This window comes from Phyllopteryx taeniolatus, chromosome 4, assembly GCF_024500385.1.
Source record: "Phyllopteryx taeniolatus isolate TA_2022b chromosome 4, UOR_Ptae_1.2, whole genome shotgun sequence".
Classification (NCBI taxonomy): Eukaryota; Metazoa; Chordata; class Actinopteri; order Syngnathiformes; family Syngnathidae; genus Phyllopteryx; species Phyllopteryx taeniolatus.
In genome coordinates this window covers 21,347,121-21,364,122 of record NC_084505.1, presented here as the reverse complement: position 1 = coordinate 21,364,122, position 17,002 = coordinate 21,347,121, and the positions used below count along the sequence as shown (strand labels likewise).

Sequence of the window (17,002 nt, the reverse complement as noted above, 5' to 3'; positions counted from 1 at the left end):
ATTGGCTCAGACTCGATTACCTCCCGTAAGCCCCGTCGGTCCATGTTTTCTGCTTGTCTTCCACGACAAATCCTGCAAAGTGAGCGACCCAAAGAGGATTTACCAAGTTAATCTAGCCACAAGGTACGCTAAAGAAATTAGCTTAGTTGGACCGTCAGCTGGTGCTGGTGTGCTTCAGTCACGTAGGATCACCCGGAGTAAGTACTAGTGAAACTTAAGACTAATTAATCGGTCAATTCATTAATTAATCAATCAATCAGGGCCTGGATCTGTCGTACACAAAAGATATCTAGCAAAATTGAGGCAGTGACATTTAGCCACAAAAATAAACGTGTTTTAATAGGGCTTTCAACACAACAGGACGGTAGGGGCGAGTGTCTGTGAGTGTCAATTTGGAATTCTTCATCCTACGGGCACTTTTCTGTATAAATGGCACAGACATGGAAAAAGACCTTTTTAAAAGGTGCTGACAATTGCTGTCAACACGACAGGGCGCAGAAGTGAACGCCTGGTGTTAAACTTCAGGCCTCAGAGATGGAAAATGGCTGCCCAACGGGAAGGCCATTATGTGAAGTAGTCATGCACGTCTGCGTGGGGAGTTCCGGCTAAACAATAGAAGCAGCATTAGATGCTTTCGCGTGCTCCCAAAAATCTATTTGTATGCAAATATACACATACGGAGACCACATGCTCAGCTCCTGAGGAAATTGAAAACTGCAGATGAAACATTTATTCCACTTTAACTTGACATTGTTCCCTTTCACTGAGTTGAACATACTTATTGACATTGAACTTACCTAAAAGGAACATATTTACGCTGTTATATTTCATTGTTAATTTCCCAAAAAGACTATTGATGCAGCACTTTTACAAAAAAATGTTTTTTATCTGTTATATTATTCAGTATTTATTGCACTGTTCCTTTCCACCCAAAAACAAACCATTAAAGTTGCACTTTCCTAAAAAGAAAAGACTTAAATATTATATTATTAAATATCTAGATCACTATTCATTTTCTAAAAATCACTATTTATGTTGCACATTACTAAAAAGAAAATATTTAAGGTGTTACATTATTCCATATTTATGCAATGTTCGTTTCCATAAAAGAGATTTTTTTTATTATGAAATATTTAGTTTCATTGTTCCTTTCCTAAAAAAAAGGACACAAACTATTAATGTTGCACTTTAAAAAGAAAACATTTTTAGCTGTGATATAGTATTAAATGTATATTTAATAATAAAGAAGAGAGAAAGAAAATATTAAAGTCCCTGTAAAGTAAATTCAGAGATTTGTTTCCATTACATTACACATGTTTGAAAATAGTTGCTGAAAGCATGTGCAAAGACTGACAACCATGCAGATATAGTGTAACGTTTTCACCATTTCAGTTTTTCTCATTTTTTACCAGTTCACACCATACTGCGGTAAACTGAACTGTACCGCTCGGTGGAAACGCGGTTAATACCATCCCGTCTCGTCGCTGCTCGCCACCTGACGGGTCGCCTTTGCATCTGCTTGGCCTGAGCGCTAAGCCGCGGCATGCCACACACACATGCAAAGCACACAATCAATCTCCGCTGGGCACTGCACCGAATCTCAGTGCAGGCCTCCATTGTTGATTTCCTCCGTTGGACTTTCCTGCCCGGCTCACGTCCAGTCGATGCACAACATCCCTGAACTTTAAAATGACTTTTAAACGCAAGAAAACTCTTCCTCTGGGGACCAATTAACCTACTGTCTGTTGACCTTGAGCATGGCAGAGTTCCAAACAAGGACTAATTGCGGGATTTGTTTTGAAGGGTTTGCGCATCAGGAAGTGTGAAGGCCTTCTTGGAGTTGTCAGCATCGGAAGAGTGAATTGCCTTTTTGGGGCCTCAAAGGAAAGTTTGAAAAATGTACACCTGTTTCACAGATGGCCACCAAATTGGGTGTAGTAAGTAAAAGCACGCACAACAACATTTCCGGGACCCGTGCCCGAATGTGCACAGAAGGTCGTTCATTTTGGTTTGATCCAGCCATTCCAGGGGTGAATTCCATGATAAAGAGGCTTGGAAAGTTGGAAAACATTTGCCCCGTACACCGGTTTCACCAATGGACACGAAGATTGGCTGGACAACTTTGTTTTCAAAGGAGACAGGAATAAGTCTTGAAAACACCCATGCCTGAAATTGAACAGGACATTTTGCTTTGTAGCAGCCATCCATCCATTTTCTGTCGCGCTTCTCCTCACAAGGGTCGCGGGAGTGCTGGAGCCTAACCCAGCTATCATCGGGCAGGAGGCGAGGTACACCCCGAACTGGTTGCCAGCCATTTTAGTAAAATTCATAAAAAAAAGGTGCCTGGAAAGTTAGCTTCACCAATGATCATGAAACTGGGTGGACGTCTATCATAACAGAACATACAAAAATCTCAATGACCTCTGCTGGAAATCGAACAGGAAGTTGGCGAATTTGGTGTGAAACAGCCATTTTGGGGCAAATTCCAGAACACGTCCTATGGATTTTGTCAAAATGGGCTCCTTTCAGAAACAAGTATCCTAGACAGAAATTGCCAAGCTTTGTTTTCTAATGTAAACGGAGTCAAAGTTTGATGATTATTCTGAGCACATGCTGTGAAATGAGCTGCGAGGGCCCGTTTAATGACATTTATTAAAAGCTGGTCGAAGTCAAGCTTAGCTTCCGAAGGGTCGGCCACAGCCCACCGGGGTCTCGTTCTATAAAGTCGGCTGTGAGAAGTTGGTATTAAAGTGCAAAGACCTGACCGGAATGCAACGTACTCATCAAGTATGGGATGAAAAGGTTCCGTTCAAGATCATGAAGTTGGACTTTATTTTAGAGGGGTCGACGCAGACTAAATAAATGTGATTTGAAGGCTACGTACAAGAGAACAATCCACATTTCACCTCGACGCAAAGAAGCTACTCGAATGAAGTAAGACCTTTTTCCTACCTCTCAACTTTTCCAACGACAACTGCGTACGTTTTCGTGTGGAATGATTTTGAAAAGTCAGCTCCTGTGGCCAGTTCAGTAGCTATGCCTATCGTGAGTAGATCCACCAAAAGATTCCCAAGAAACCTTGCCCGAAAAGAGACAGGAAGTCAGCGATGTTGGTTTGAAGCAGACGTTTTAGGGTCATCTTGACCATTTCTGGGGGTCCTTCAAAAACAAACTTGTCTGATTGCTGCAAAATGTAAACCTTACATACTAGACAGATGGGTAAAGCTAAATTGTGAAAAATTGGGCGTTTTCGTCATTGCATGAAAAAGTCTGATGAGCCGCCATAAAACGCCAAACGATAACTACGATCCACAAGGTCACATTCAAAATTCATCTCACGAAGGATGTTTCAATGAGAAACATCACATTTTGTAGACATGTCTATCATGAGTAGACCCACAAAAAATTCTGAAGAAGCCATGCCTGAAAAGACACAGGAAGTCTGGCATTTTGGTAGGAAGTGGCCCTTTTACGGCTCATTTCCTGGAGATTTTGCCGAATTGCAAGCAGAATCAAACCTTGCTTCCAAGACAAAAGGGAAAAAAGTTCCATTGAATTTCAATGAAAGAAGGATTCCAGTTTTCGTCATTGAGAACATTTGAGTCGTGACTGTCCAGCCAAGGAGTTTATCCTGCACATCCAGAGAAGTTACGAGAAGCGGCATCAGCGGCGGAGCCAAACAGAAATAAGAAGGCTTGTGATGAAAACGGCAGATTAGCGAGTGAGAGCCATCGGCGGAGGCTCCCTTTTCAGATCATTCACGGCTAATCTGCGGTCTGCAGGTGTGCACCCGGCAAGCCCGGCACTTTGCCAGAGATTTTCTCTCTGGGCGCTTATCTTGTCAGCAGGAAAAACACACACAAACTCAAGGAAATACGCTTCCCGGTCTAACTTTGTGCCACATCACGGTTTTTTCACTCTCATGATCAGTCAGTAATTATTTCACAGTACAATCTGTTAGGAAAGGTTGACAGATAAGCGTGCTAAGGTAACAGAGTCTACGACTTTACTCAGTGGTGTTGATCCTTTGATGCTAGCTCAAATGAGGTCTATTGACAGGCTTCCAAATTCCAGGACCTTTCAGATAAATATGAATTCATCATTGTAACAAATATATTTTGCACCTTTTTTCCAAATTCAAAAAGTCATTATCTGACCAAAAAAAACGACTTTAGTCTCAGCATATTCAAAAAATATCATTTATTCTTGTGATTGCGATTACAAAAATCTGGTCAAGTCCACATTATATATATGCCTTTATTCTTGTCATTTTTTTCTAAATGAAAAACAAGACTATTATTAAAATATACAACTTCTTATCAAAATATTCTGATTAGATTATTTTCCTTAAAAATATGACTTTATTCTTGAAAAAATAAAAAAAATATTCTCAAAAAAATACCACTATATTTTTGTAGTATAACATGTTTTTTTTTTTTTTTTTTTTTTTTTTAAATACGACTTTTATTTTGCCGTTGTTGAGAAAAAGACACATTCATTTTTGGCAAAATTACTGTTTTATTGTTGTAAATTTTACATTTTTGGGAACAAGAAATATGACATAATCTTGATACTCATATTTTTGACCCCTCAAAAATATACAACTATTGATTAAAAAAAAGATGACTTTAATTTCATAATACTATATATTTTTTAAACAAAATCATACAACTTAATTCTTCGGGAAAAAACGGTGAAAAATAACTTGGTTTCTCTTGAGAAAAATGTGACAATTGAAAAAAATACATAAATGAAAATGTTCTGGTCATTTCAAACGATGCATTCAACCTTGGAGGAACTACCACAGTCTGTGTGATTTCTAACTTTAGAAGCAAAAAACTGAACTATCAGACACAGTTGTTATTTATAAAAACCGATTCAAAGCACAAAACAAATCAATCTATACTGAAACGCACGGTTCTCGAGTGAAGCAATATGCTTGAGTCATACAAAATAAATGACCTGTTTCCGCTTGGGCAACCTGTTCAAGCGCTTTTGCTTTGAAGGAGCCTTGTGTGGCCTCACGCTAACTAAAAAGAGAATTACAAATCTAGCTGCAGGCTAGCAGTTCATGTTTTTTGAAAGAAGACCTCTACTGGTAGCCGCAGCAGTGCAACGTCACCGCAATTTCCTTATTGACAGTATGCACTCTTGGACCAGAGAAGAAGCGTGAAGCAATTTGCCAGAAGATACGTTTATTTGACTTGATGTCAAAATGGTTTCGACCATGGAGTGTTAGGGACACACTATTTTACGAGGGGGAAAAAAAAAGTTGCAATCTTGAGAGAATGAAGGCGCACCTTATCGGGGGGGGGGGAAACATTGGAAAGCTATGAGAACTAAGTAATCTTAAATAAAAATGTAAGAAGTCGTGATAGTACAAGAGATGCCGGAAATGTCATTTATTGTTGTCTTCTTTCACTTGCCACAATAAAATCAAAATGTTCTTTTCAAAGGTTTCTATTTTGCTCATAAAAGGCCTTTTTTCTATGTTTAAAATAGGAATCTCATGGGAAAAAAATATTGAAAATTCAGAACATTCTTGTAGCATAATCCTTGTCAGGACATTGAATAATTGCAACCGGACTGTTTTAGTTGTCTTAGAAGATGTTTCACATCTCATCCAAGCAGGCTTCATCAGTTCAACTGAGCCTTGTTACGTGAACTGTTGAAGCCTGCTCGGACGAGAGGGGCGTGTCTTCTAAGACAACCGGAACGGTCCAGTTGCGATCGATTCATTGCCCTGAGAATGAAATGACCTGGATCAAAGACAATTGATTGTAACATTTTCATTTTTTTTTTTTTTGTATGAAAAAAAACTTTTGATGTAAAAAAATAAATAAAGAGATTGACTGACTGCAGGCACGAGTAAATTCGGTCCTGGAATTATAATGATTTCTTCTTTCTGGGAATATTCTGATTTCCTCTCTCTAAAAAAAAATAAATAAATTATAATTTACTTTCTGTTTGTAATTTCCTCCAGAAAAATACAATTTCACTTAAAAAAAGACGTTAATATATCAAATAAAGAAAAATAAAATATGACTTTTTATCTAGTATGTGAATATCCAACTTTTTTCTCATAAGATCGACTTTATTATAGACACACACACTATATTTTACATATAGTCACTGTATCTTTTGTGCTTATCAGTGCGGCCTTAATACTACTTCCAAAAAAAACGAGCATGCAAATGTGCCACTAGGTCCTCATGAAATGCTAGCTTCCATTCCAAGCTATTCGGCATTTTGTCCGCCAAAACCTTTTGGGTTTTCTTACCCTTTTCTTTCCGGTGAGTCAGCGTTTCTGCGACCATTATTCCTAGCGATTGGTTTCTGGGGTTAAAAAAAACCTCCAGCGCATGTTCCTGCTCGACAGGACGGACGATAAACGCGCGGCTGGCCCGTTGCTCTCTTGGCATACGGATGCAGACAAACTCTCTGGGCTCGAGCACTGCGGCCTGCGGTCGCACTATTCCGCCTGCTCCTCTTTCTCCTCCCCTTCCTCTGCACAGTTGGCCATCTCTCAGCGAGGCACATTCCCATTTCCAATCCCCTGAAAACACTGAAATGTTTCCCAGTAGGTTTGCCGGTTTAATCAATACTCCCTTTTACTACTGTATTTATTTCCATTCGTAGCTTTTATTTGCCTGTGCCTTCGAGAGAGAAATCACCAAAATGGGATATTTGGTGCTGCCGCTTAACATGTTCAGATAATTAGATGCGTGGCGACAGCATCACTATTGAGGAGAGCAGCAGTTATTTTCATTGCTATTTTTGACTTTTTGTAAACATGACCGTCCTTGTGATATTGTGACATCTTTTTTTTTTGACTTGAGAAATATAGATTTTTTTTCTTGAGAAAAACCATACCGAAAGTCCTGAAATATACGTGAGGCTTTATCATAATCATATCATTTTTTTCTCTTGAAATAATGATACAACTTGTTCTCAAAAATAATGTTTTTTGTCTTGAAAAATGTCGTTTGCTCATATTTGTAAGTATTGTTGTAATTTTATGCTATACATAAATAAAAAATAATTATTTCCCCCCCTGAAACATGAATGCAATGTTCAGATTGGTTTCCTTGAAAAAATTGGACATATTCAGCGACGCAATATTCAGATTTCCCAAAAATGACAGTCTGTCAAAATGCTGAGTCTGTTTGGTGTTGGCCACTTGAACCAGAGGACAATGCAGCAAGAATTTTGCAAACTGAATGATTGGTTCGGGAGAATTTACGTTTTTTTGCCTTTTGGGGGAATGTTTTTAAGCGTGATGCAGCCTATAGAAAATCCGGTCCAAAAAACGCCTTCAAATTCGGGTAAAACAGTGAAAATCGATATTTCCCAACACGTCTCCTTAACCCTTTCATTCTGTCCGCTAATCGGGGAAAACCCTTCTCCGATTGACTGACAAGTTCCAGTTAAAAATATCCGTCAATAAGCTCGTATGGGCCGAAATTCCGAGTGCTTCTCGGAGTCAACGTCACAATTACCATGACGTTTCAAACAGCATCTCTTGCCCTAAAAATGTGACTTAAATAGCGCAAATGGAACATTATTGGGGAGAGGAGACATCAGGTTTTTTTCCTGAATTGATTTGTTATGTTGGATATTAAAGAGTCATTCGATTTTTTTTTTTTTAATTACACCCACTTGTCACTTTTCTACTTTATTCCTGTCGTACTTTTTTTTCTGAGCGAATATGACTTTTTATCTGAATAAAACCTTTGCGTCTTGTAATACTAGGATTTTCTTTCTTGGAAAAAAAAAAATAGCAACAACACTGAAACAAACAACATGATTTAAAATGAATGAGTCAATCAATAACCAGAAGAAATGGGAACGGAATCAAGATGAAAATGGAGACACAGAGTGGACCAAAAATGACAGAATAATAATGCTATTTAGCATACAGCAGTGCGATGTATACCAATTAGAATGCTTCCCAAATAATTTGAGCACAAAAAGTTTTCCAATTTGCACATTTGCTTTCCAACTTAAATGCGTGAATACCCTTGTTGAAAGAAACACAACTAAAAATCTAATAATAAAAGCTAGGAGCAGTGTGTCCTCGTGGGACGCTGCCTTCCTGGTTTGTGCTGCGCTTCCCTTTCAGATGAAGTCGACATGAGTGCTGCGCGCTAATGTTTGTCTGCAAACGGAAAAACAATCAGCATCCAAAACACACAAAAAAAGATGAGTCTGTTCCAGGAGGAAGGACGAGAGGATATTTAGAGATCCTTTTGGGTCTCTCGTGATGTATAAAGGCAACCCCAGCTGGAGGTTTTTATTTCTTCATTTATGTATGTAACCTTTATGTATGCAGATAGAACATTAAGAATGCTTTCTTATGCACAAAATCCACCTCAAACTACAATGTGATATGATGGTGTATAGTGGTGACTTGAGATATGAGTTTCGTTTGTTTTGTGACCATGATCCTAACTCAAAACCCTCGGATCGCAAATCATCTTTCCCCTTTGGAATGAACGGAAATGACATTAATCCGTTGCAGTCGCGGCCGCTTATGCTTATGGTGCAAGGTTAACGGCCCGCTGAATTTCAGTGAAGGCAAAGAAGGGAAAATTGATTCATTTCTTTTGGGGACAATCAGCTGAACATTTCTATTTTTGTGTAGAAATAATGAAGGAGCGAGCACATTTTGGATTGGGTCTTTGAGTGTGTTATAGAAGTTTTTTTTTTATTGATGGCTAACAAAAAAAAGTGAGTAGTGCGAGGGTGAAGTTTACCTTGTTTTATCGACGTTATTCATACGCCATCGGCATGTCTTTCACGTCCACACAAAGCAGCCGCATCACGCCCGCTCGTTGTTGCGATTAATGGCACAGGAAAGAAGAACAATGAACGAGTGTCAAACACAAGAAAAATCAAGCTTTTTTTCCCCTCTTAATCTCTGATTTTAGGCTGAGCTATTGGGTTACTCACACATTTGTTTGCGTGCCTCCTGGTATCAATTCGTTCGAAAATGTTGTCGTCGTGGACAAAAAGTGTGCTTTTTAAACCATGTTCGATAAATAACATTCAATGTGTTGAATCGGTCTTGTTATTTGTGTGAAGATCACATGTGTGAACAGGAAATGGAACTTTCTGCAATGTCTGCCCTTGCTGTGCCATATCAACATTAGATTTGAAAAAAGATGACTTCTTTTTCTTAAAAGAAAGGGATGAGCCCTATAAGCAATGGCCGCATCGGAGTAGCCTCCAACACGATTGAATGGCGGCCAGTCCAAAGTGTACCCAGCTTTTCTTGCAACCAGTCCGCACAGATTGGAGCAGCGCGCCAGTGGTTGTCTACTGTGGGTCTCGTTCACGTGGTGCACCTTCACCCCTTATCAGATTCCTTGACCTTCACATTCAGATGATCAGACACCCCTAGCACCACCACCCTCCCCTCCCCTCCCCTCCCCTCCTCTTCCTCCCTTTCCTCTCATCAAAGCCTGGGGAGATAAGAAGTGACTGCTCAGTGACTGATAGAGACCCACCGCAGCCAGCTCCTCCCAGCTCGGGGGCACTCGGGCTCAGAGCTTTTCGGTTATCAGGGGGTGGCGTGCCAGAGCATATGGCAGCTAACCACGTCCACGAGCTTTATGATCACAAAAATCCTCGAGCTTTATTTAGTGCAATAGAAAGGCAATGTACAGAAATATACACACCGAAATAAAGCCCCAAAAGTGGGGACTTTTCAATATCATCCCCCCCTTTCCACAACACTGTCTGTCCATCGATGAAAAAGGGCACGGATGCCAGCCTGGTGAAATTCAGCAGGTTGTGCTTTGAGCCAGCTTTTTACAGCTCGCTTAACCTGTTAGCCATCAGAGGAGTGCTGACCCCTAACTTCTTCTTTTAAGGGTCCAAAAAGGGGATTGATTACCTGACGATGACAGATCGGGTGAGTATGAGGGATAGGTTATGGTTGTCCGGCCGAAGCAACCGATGACTTCATGAACTCCTTTCCTCGTCACGGACGCCACTCAAAGCAGGCTCCTGTTCTTCACCTTTGAACCTGGACACCCACTTTTTGACTGTGGCATCTTCCCTAGAAGCATTTTGCAACCTTTAGAAAATGTTTAGTGGTGGTTCTCCTTCTACAGCAAGAAATTCAGTCACAGCTCTCTGTTTCTGACAGGCATTCAACGACGACATCATTTCCAAGATGGCTGACAGGAAGAGGACAGACTTAAACAAAACTTTCAATAAATACAACTTTAAAAAAACAATCCATTAAAAATTCTCTAGTATTTTAAAATTATGAGTAGGTTATATTAAATTGCGCTCATAACCTTTTGACTGCCCTTCGTGCAACTGTTTACAATTAGGTAGAACATAGCGTAGAAGAATAACTTTTTGCAGTAAACCATATGCTGCTTCACCAAGTTTACTGTATCATTTGCACTAAGCAGGAGTCACTTCGTGATGACAAACATGAAATTGTTGACTTGTAACGTAGCGTACGAGTATGACTTTTGACAAACCAAATGCTGCTTCACACAAGTCGAACAGCTACAGTAGCTGCTGTCGCACTTATACGAAACACAAGCTGCCTTGTTCGATTCCAACTTGGCATTTGATTTTTAATAACATCAAATCCTCTCCTCGGGTTAATTTCCACACACAAAACGAGTAGCCATGTAGATTCCCCGGCTGCTCTTCTCCTGCCAAGAGGCTTTCGGTGCAGGCGGGCCAAATAACACATTCACGGCCATTGTAGGCAGTCTTTGAAAACCACTCTAACGCCGCACACAAACTACAGCAGATGGGCCAAAAAATGTTCACGGAGAAAAAAATTGCTCTTCAATGTCATCCTGAGCGCACCTCGCTAGACCTCGTTCCGGCCAGTGTCCACGTGGGAAGAGAAGAAAAAGTAAGCGGACGCGTTCGCAACAGAAAAGACTGCCGATGATGAATTCACAGTCGACAATTGTATGCTTGATAAGTGCTGCACAATTGAAGTTGCACAAAGGCTGTTTCTCTTTTTTAGATGAATGTCTTGTTTTTTTATACTTGAAATCTTAAGTTTAAACTTAAATGTATATAGATATTTGTATTTGAAATTGCTTTACAGAAAATGTAAATGCTCCCAGTCAGTCCAGCGAAGCGCTCATCAAAGTCACGCAACAACATTTACAGATTTTGGAACTCGGCGCGCCGCGCCGCATCATAAGGCGCCCCGCCCCGCCCTGTCCATTCTGGAGAAAATTGAAGACAAAATTTTAAGTGCGCCTTATGGTCGTGAAAATACGCTAACTAGAAAATACAGTTTGTTGTTACGCACAGTGTGAATTTGAAGAAATACTAAAGTGAAACCAAATGGTCATTCATTATTAAGTCAAATGTGTTATTTTCTCTTCTATACATAATTCCTCTTTGACCAAGCAAAAATGTATTTTATCCGATTACTTGATGGAGTTTTCAGCAGAATACCTGAATACTAAACTATGAAATACCTGCAGCGCTTGGCTGTTTCCAAGTAAATAACCGAAATTGTAAACAATTTACGTTTGTGATCATGAGCGGCTCTGTGTGTAAACAACTTTCATGGTTTAAAGGGGAAGTAGCAAAAACCTTCTTAACAGGGATGACTCCCATTTGCCGATGTTGTCATTTTATGTTAGCCATCAATCGCTAATCTTTTTAACGCCGCTGTCGGATGTACGATGGGATACATCTTAGCGGAACAGACTCGTTGCGTTCGATCGCTGTTATTTCATATTTAAAGTCACCTCCTTTTTGAGTCCTTCAGCACGAAAAAAGACAAAATGTTAAGTTTAAAGCATCTTCATGCGTGATGTCATCAAATATGCTGAGACTTCAGCTCAGCAAGCATCTGAAGAATCGAACCCAGAGATAAGTTTTGTGTTTTCGACACCAATTTTTGTCTTCTACTCCGCTAAACCACAACCATCAAACAGTTATGATGATATGGCTTAAAATTCATAACACTGCATAAATTGAATCCCTTCACGGTAACGGTCATTTTTTTGATCCGGTATCTCCGTTTCACGTTTTTTGACCTTTCACGGGTGGGTCTGGAACGTATCCCTTTGACATGTGGGAGTTCTCTGAACAGTGGTATAACTTTTTTTTTTTTTTAAATGTGAGAATCTTACTTCAAACCTTGCCTGTACAGAGTTCATTGTGCATAAGTCTCTTTACATTCCACACTAATGAAGCGTCATCTTATTTCTCGTGAAAACAAAAGCAGTTTAGATGTTATACTTTCTAAATAACAATGAATTAACTCAGTATAATTATTTTCTTATCAGCGTGGGCATGTGTTTGTGATGTGTCAATCAACATATTACAAACCACGGTTTACTCAGCGAAGAGATAACAAGGTTACAAAGCGAGTGACGACAACAGCGTCTGAAACTAATTAGTGGTGCCAAAGAAATTACCTTCTGGCTACTTAGCGTCAACAGCGAGCGTGTAGCAAGAGTTTGAATTCAAAATAATGTTTGAAGTCAAGATTATTCTACAAAGTTTGTTTTGTCTCAACAAACATATTGCTGGCACATCAAGTGATTTAAGTTCATAATTTACATATTCAAAATATTGAAATTGTAATTTGTCCATGAAAATTTGAAAGCAAATTTTGTTTTGTTTTTGTTTCTGTTCCTTGTCTTTTATTTGACCCCGTGTTCCTTTCGTACGGCACTTCGTTTGACGATTGATGTTTTAAAATTGCCTTATAAATACATGTTAACTATTTTTTTTATAGGAATAACCAGTTTAAATGGCTGTATTAAAATGTTTCTTTATTGTAAAATAATATAATGACTGTTAGACTCTAAATTGCCCGTAGGTGTGACCGTGAGCGGGAATGGTTGTTTGTTCGTATGTGCCCTGCGGTTGGCTGGCAACCAGTTGAGGGTGTGCCCCGCCTCCTGCCCGATGACAGCTGGGATAGGCTCCGGCACGCCCGCGACCCGCGTGAGGAGAAGCGCGACAGAAAATGGATGGATGGACGGATAATGACTGTTACCGGCACGGTGAGCGACTGGTTAGCACATCTGCCTCGCAGTTCTGGGGACCGGGGTTCAAATCCCGGCCCCGCCTGTGTGGAGTATGCACGTTTTCCCCGTGCCTGGGTCGGTTTTCTCCGAGCACTCCGGTTTCCTCCCACATCCCGAAAAGGTTGATCGAAGACTCTAAGTTGCCCGTAGGTGTGAGTGTGAGTGCGAATGGTTGTTTGTTTCTATGTGCCTTGCGATTGGTTGGCGACCGGTTCAGGTCACAATGTTGCGTGCATCCATGTTAGATGAGTAGTTCAGTAGACCCTGGCATGCGGTCGCTCCACAATGTTGTCTGTATCCTTGTTGGATTAGCATTCCAGTAGACTATGACGTGGTTGCACCACAATGTTGCGTGCGTCCATGTTAGATGAATAGTTCGGTAGACCCTGGCATGCGGTCGCTCCACAGTGTTGTGTCAATCCACGTTGGTTTAGTGTTCAAGTAGACTCACATGAGGTCTCTCAACAATGTGGTGTGCCTTCTTGTTGTCTTTCTCAGTTCTTCCTGCATAGTAGTGTTTTTTATTTTGTTTTAAACTCCACTAAATTGGCATACGTTGTAATACACCGCAAACATTGCCTAATATTCTTCCAAAAAGCATACAAATAAAGGCCTCCCCTAAACCGACCACTATTTGTGGAAATATGGTGTTTTTTTATTCATGTAAAAAAGAATAACGGTGGCTTGAGAAGGCACTAAAAGCACATTTTCTTTTAGTGCAGATGAAATGAGAAGCTTGAGTCTAACATAAAGCATCAAACTTTATTGTTATGGTGAATCATACACACTGCTGCTACTTGAGTGGGTCGCCCACTCTGCTTCAGCCTCCGCCACAGTCGCCATATTTCACACTTGAAATCAATAGAAGGCAGGCTCCAGCTCACATAAAGTCATACGACATGTCTCCTACGTTTTGTGCAGGGATGACCGCATGCAAGTGAGTGGAAAATGGCAATTTTTGACACTTTTTTTTAAGCCTCCAGGACTGTATAAAAATGGCCTAAAACGTCGCAACCTCCTGAATCTATTTTGCATGCGCTCGCCTCCACCGCTGATGAGATTCAGAAGAGGCTCTCTCACCCCCTCGTTGCCGACACATCGGACTGCTATCCCTCCCTCCGCTACAGTCAAGTGCCAGCGAATGAAAAATTCGAGAACAATGACGAGTGGCGGCGGTGATAGTTTTTTAGGTATTAGAATGATATAGTGTGTTTATTTTAACTGCCGCACAGTTGAATACACGTATACAGTGATTAGTGTCGTCGCAGTTAGGGCTGGGGGGCGGGGGGGGGGGGGGGGAATTGAATAACTCAGCTAAGAACTCGACTTCAAAAATAGGTCAACGCAAAATTTCTGCCTCGAAGCTCTGCCGGGACCAAAAAGAAAAAAAAAAAGAACAAATTTCCACCCGGAAGCATGTTTGCGCCACCGGAACCCGTGTTTCACACGGATATTTATTGCAGACGGAGGCAGTGTTGGGCCACTGCTAAACTAAAATCACAGAGGAGCGTCTGTCCGTGATTTTGAAGACACTGTTAGATGTACATATAATATGATGTATGAGTGAGCTAAATGGAACCGTCCTGAACTTAACGGCGATTGCTAACCGTTAGCATTTAGCCTTTTGCTGTCTCAAATTCTGTGCACCAATTTATACCATACACTCAGTGCCAACAAATACAGTTGAAGGATTGAAGTCCATCCCTTAGAAATGAGAATAAAATGCATGTTAGTAGTTAAAAAAGAATATATATATATTTTTTTTAAAAACAACAACAATGGGAGCCGGGCAATTATTTGACCAATAATCAATCAAAGAATCGATTCTAAAAAGATTCGATAGTGACTGCCCTAGTAGCGGTTTATATATATATATATATATATATATATATATATATATATATATATATATATATATATATATATACAGTATATATATATATATATATATATATATATATACAGTATATTTCGTCTGCTGTAATTCTTGATCCTTGGGGTATTTTGATGAAAGCTATGTCATAGACATCTTAAGATTCCAGAACTGCTTTCAATTTGGGAAAAATCAAAATCCCAAATGTAATACGTACACGTATACGTGCACAGTCCGCCGGTGGCTAGCACAGCTGCCTCACAGCTCTGAGGTTTGAATCTCGGCTCCCGCCTTCCCGTGGGGAGCATGATAGTTTCACCGAAGACTAAATTGTCCATAGGTTCGTGAACGTATCGTGAGTGTGAACGATGAATGCGGCTCGTCCAAATGTCAGTTGGGATAGGCTCCAGCTTTCCTGTTACCTCAGTGGGGATAAACACTACAGAAAATGGATGGATGGAAAAAAATGCATACAGTAATATACTGTATCTCCTTCAAAGAGTCACATCTGCCCGTAAACGCATCGTAAAAGCGGCCCACTTGACGGGCTGTTTACGCTCGAAAGCGGCTCTGATTGTTATATGAACACAGTAAAAAAAGAACTCAATGGCTTCAAATGACATCCGGATGAATAAGTGCGGAATAAAAGCGGGTGAGGGGTGTCAACTTTGACTGGAGAAAATGATCTGCTGTGGAAGAGGCAGGGGGGAAAAAAAAAAAGAGAATGACAATTACGGGGAATGACAGCCACAGGGCTCGGGATGATTAATGGCACGTTTCTGCACAGCGCGTGAAACTGATGGGCCCCGGTGAGTGACAGATAAGCCAATTGGTGGCAGGGGAGACGGGAAAGGCAGGGATACCAGTCAGAGTTCATCGCGGCCACTTGATGATTAATGTGAGGGTGTACAGGTGGGAGCATTGAAACATTGAGTTTGAGATCACTTATGTCCACACATTTGAACTCAGTTGCTAACCAAAACAGCACCACCTACTGAGGTATATTCGACTCTACAGACACTAGTTACGAAAAGTTAGGAATATTGGGCTTTTGGATGAAATTTTAGGATGCACCTAAAATATACTTCAACCATTACAACTTAATACAGGTCCAACTGTTCAATGCTTCCATACAACTTGCTGTTGTTTATCAAGGAGCTCATTTCCAAATTGCTATCCGCATTTGAAAAAAAGGCTCAGATGCCAGGGTATCTGACTCGGTACATTGTTTGAGTTGGACGTTCGATGAGGTCAAATTGGCATTGACGAAGTACAGTGATGCCTTCAGAGAAAATATGCTCCTAACTTAAAACACTCGTATCGGAAATCATCTTTCCACACTGAAATGAAGGGAAATGCCATAATTACTTCCCGCCTACTCCCCCCAAAAACTTCTTTTTTGTTTTATGTTTTTTATGTTTTCTGTTTTTTGTATGTTTAGTTGGGCGGAATGGTGGACAACTGGTTAGCACATCCGCCTCCCAGTTCTGAGGACCCTGGTTCAAATCTGGCCTCGCCTATGTGGAGTTTGCACATAGGCGTCCCCGTGCGTGCGTGCGTGCGTGCGTGCGTGGGTTTTCTCCGGGCACTCTGGCTTCCTCCCACATGGTAAGTGATAAATGGACTGCACTCATATAGCGCTTTAGCTACACCATCGCAGTGCCCTAAGCGCTTTACAATGCCTCACATTCACCCACTCTCACACACACACACATTCATACACTTCTGGGCGACTGCTGCCATGCAAGGCGCTGCCAGGCCCACTGGGAGCAAATTAGTGCCCAAGGACACTTTGACATGCGGACAGTCGTAGCCAGGATTTGAACCAGTGAGCCTCCGATAACTGGACAACCTCTACCAACTGAGCCACAGCCGATCTCGATAACATGCACAGTAGGTTAATTGAAGACTCTAAATTTCCCGTAGGTATGAATCCTAGTGCGAATGGTTGTTTGTTTATATGTGCCCTGCGATTGGCTGGCGACCAGTGCAGGGTGTACCCCCCCCGCCTCTCACCCAAAGATAGCTGGGATGTGCTCCAGCACGCCCGCGACCCGAGTGAGGATACGTGGTACAGAAGATGGATGGA

At 40.9% G+C, this 17,002-nt stretch overlaps 1 protein-coding gene and 1 long non-coding RNA gene across 4 annotated transcripts in view; both read right to left on the bottom strand.

The window, feature by feature from the left end:
* The window catches only part of frg1 (FSHD region gene 1), a 436,830-nt gene that overhangs the window by 117,170 nt on the left and 302,658 nt on the right, over nt 1-17,002 (bottom strand). The gene's annotated exons all lie outside the window — the stretch shown is intronic.
* Nucleotides 1-17,002, bottom strand: part of LOC133476731 (uncharacterized) — a 120,608-nt gene that overhangs the window by 90,752 nt on the left and 12,854 nt on the right. For 2 of the 3 annotated variants that reach the window (XR_009788133.1, XR_009788134.1), the window contains exon 2: nt 8,757-10,063. This is a non-coding gene — a long non-coding RNA (uncharacterized LOC133476731). The remainder of the gene's footprint in view (nt 1-8,756; nt 10,064-17,002) is intronic. The other variant, XR_009788135.1, reaches the window with a different exon arrangement.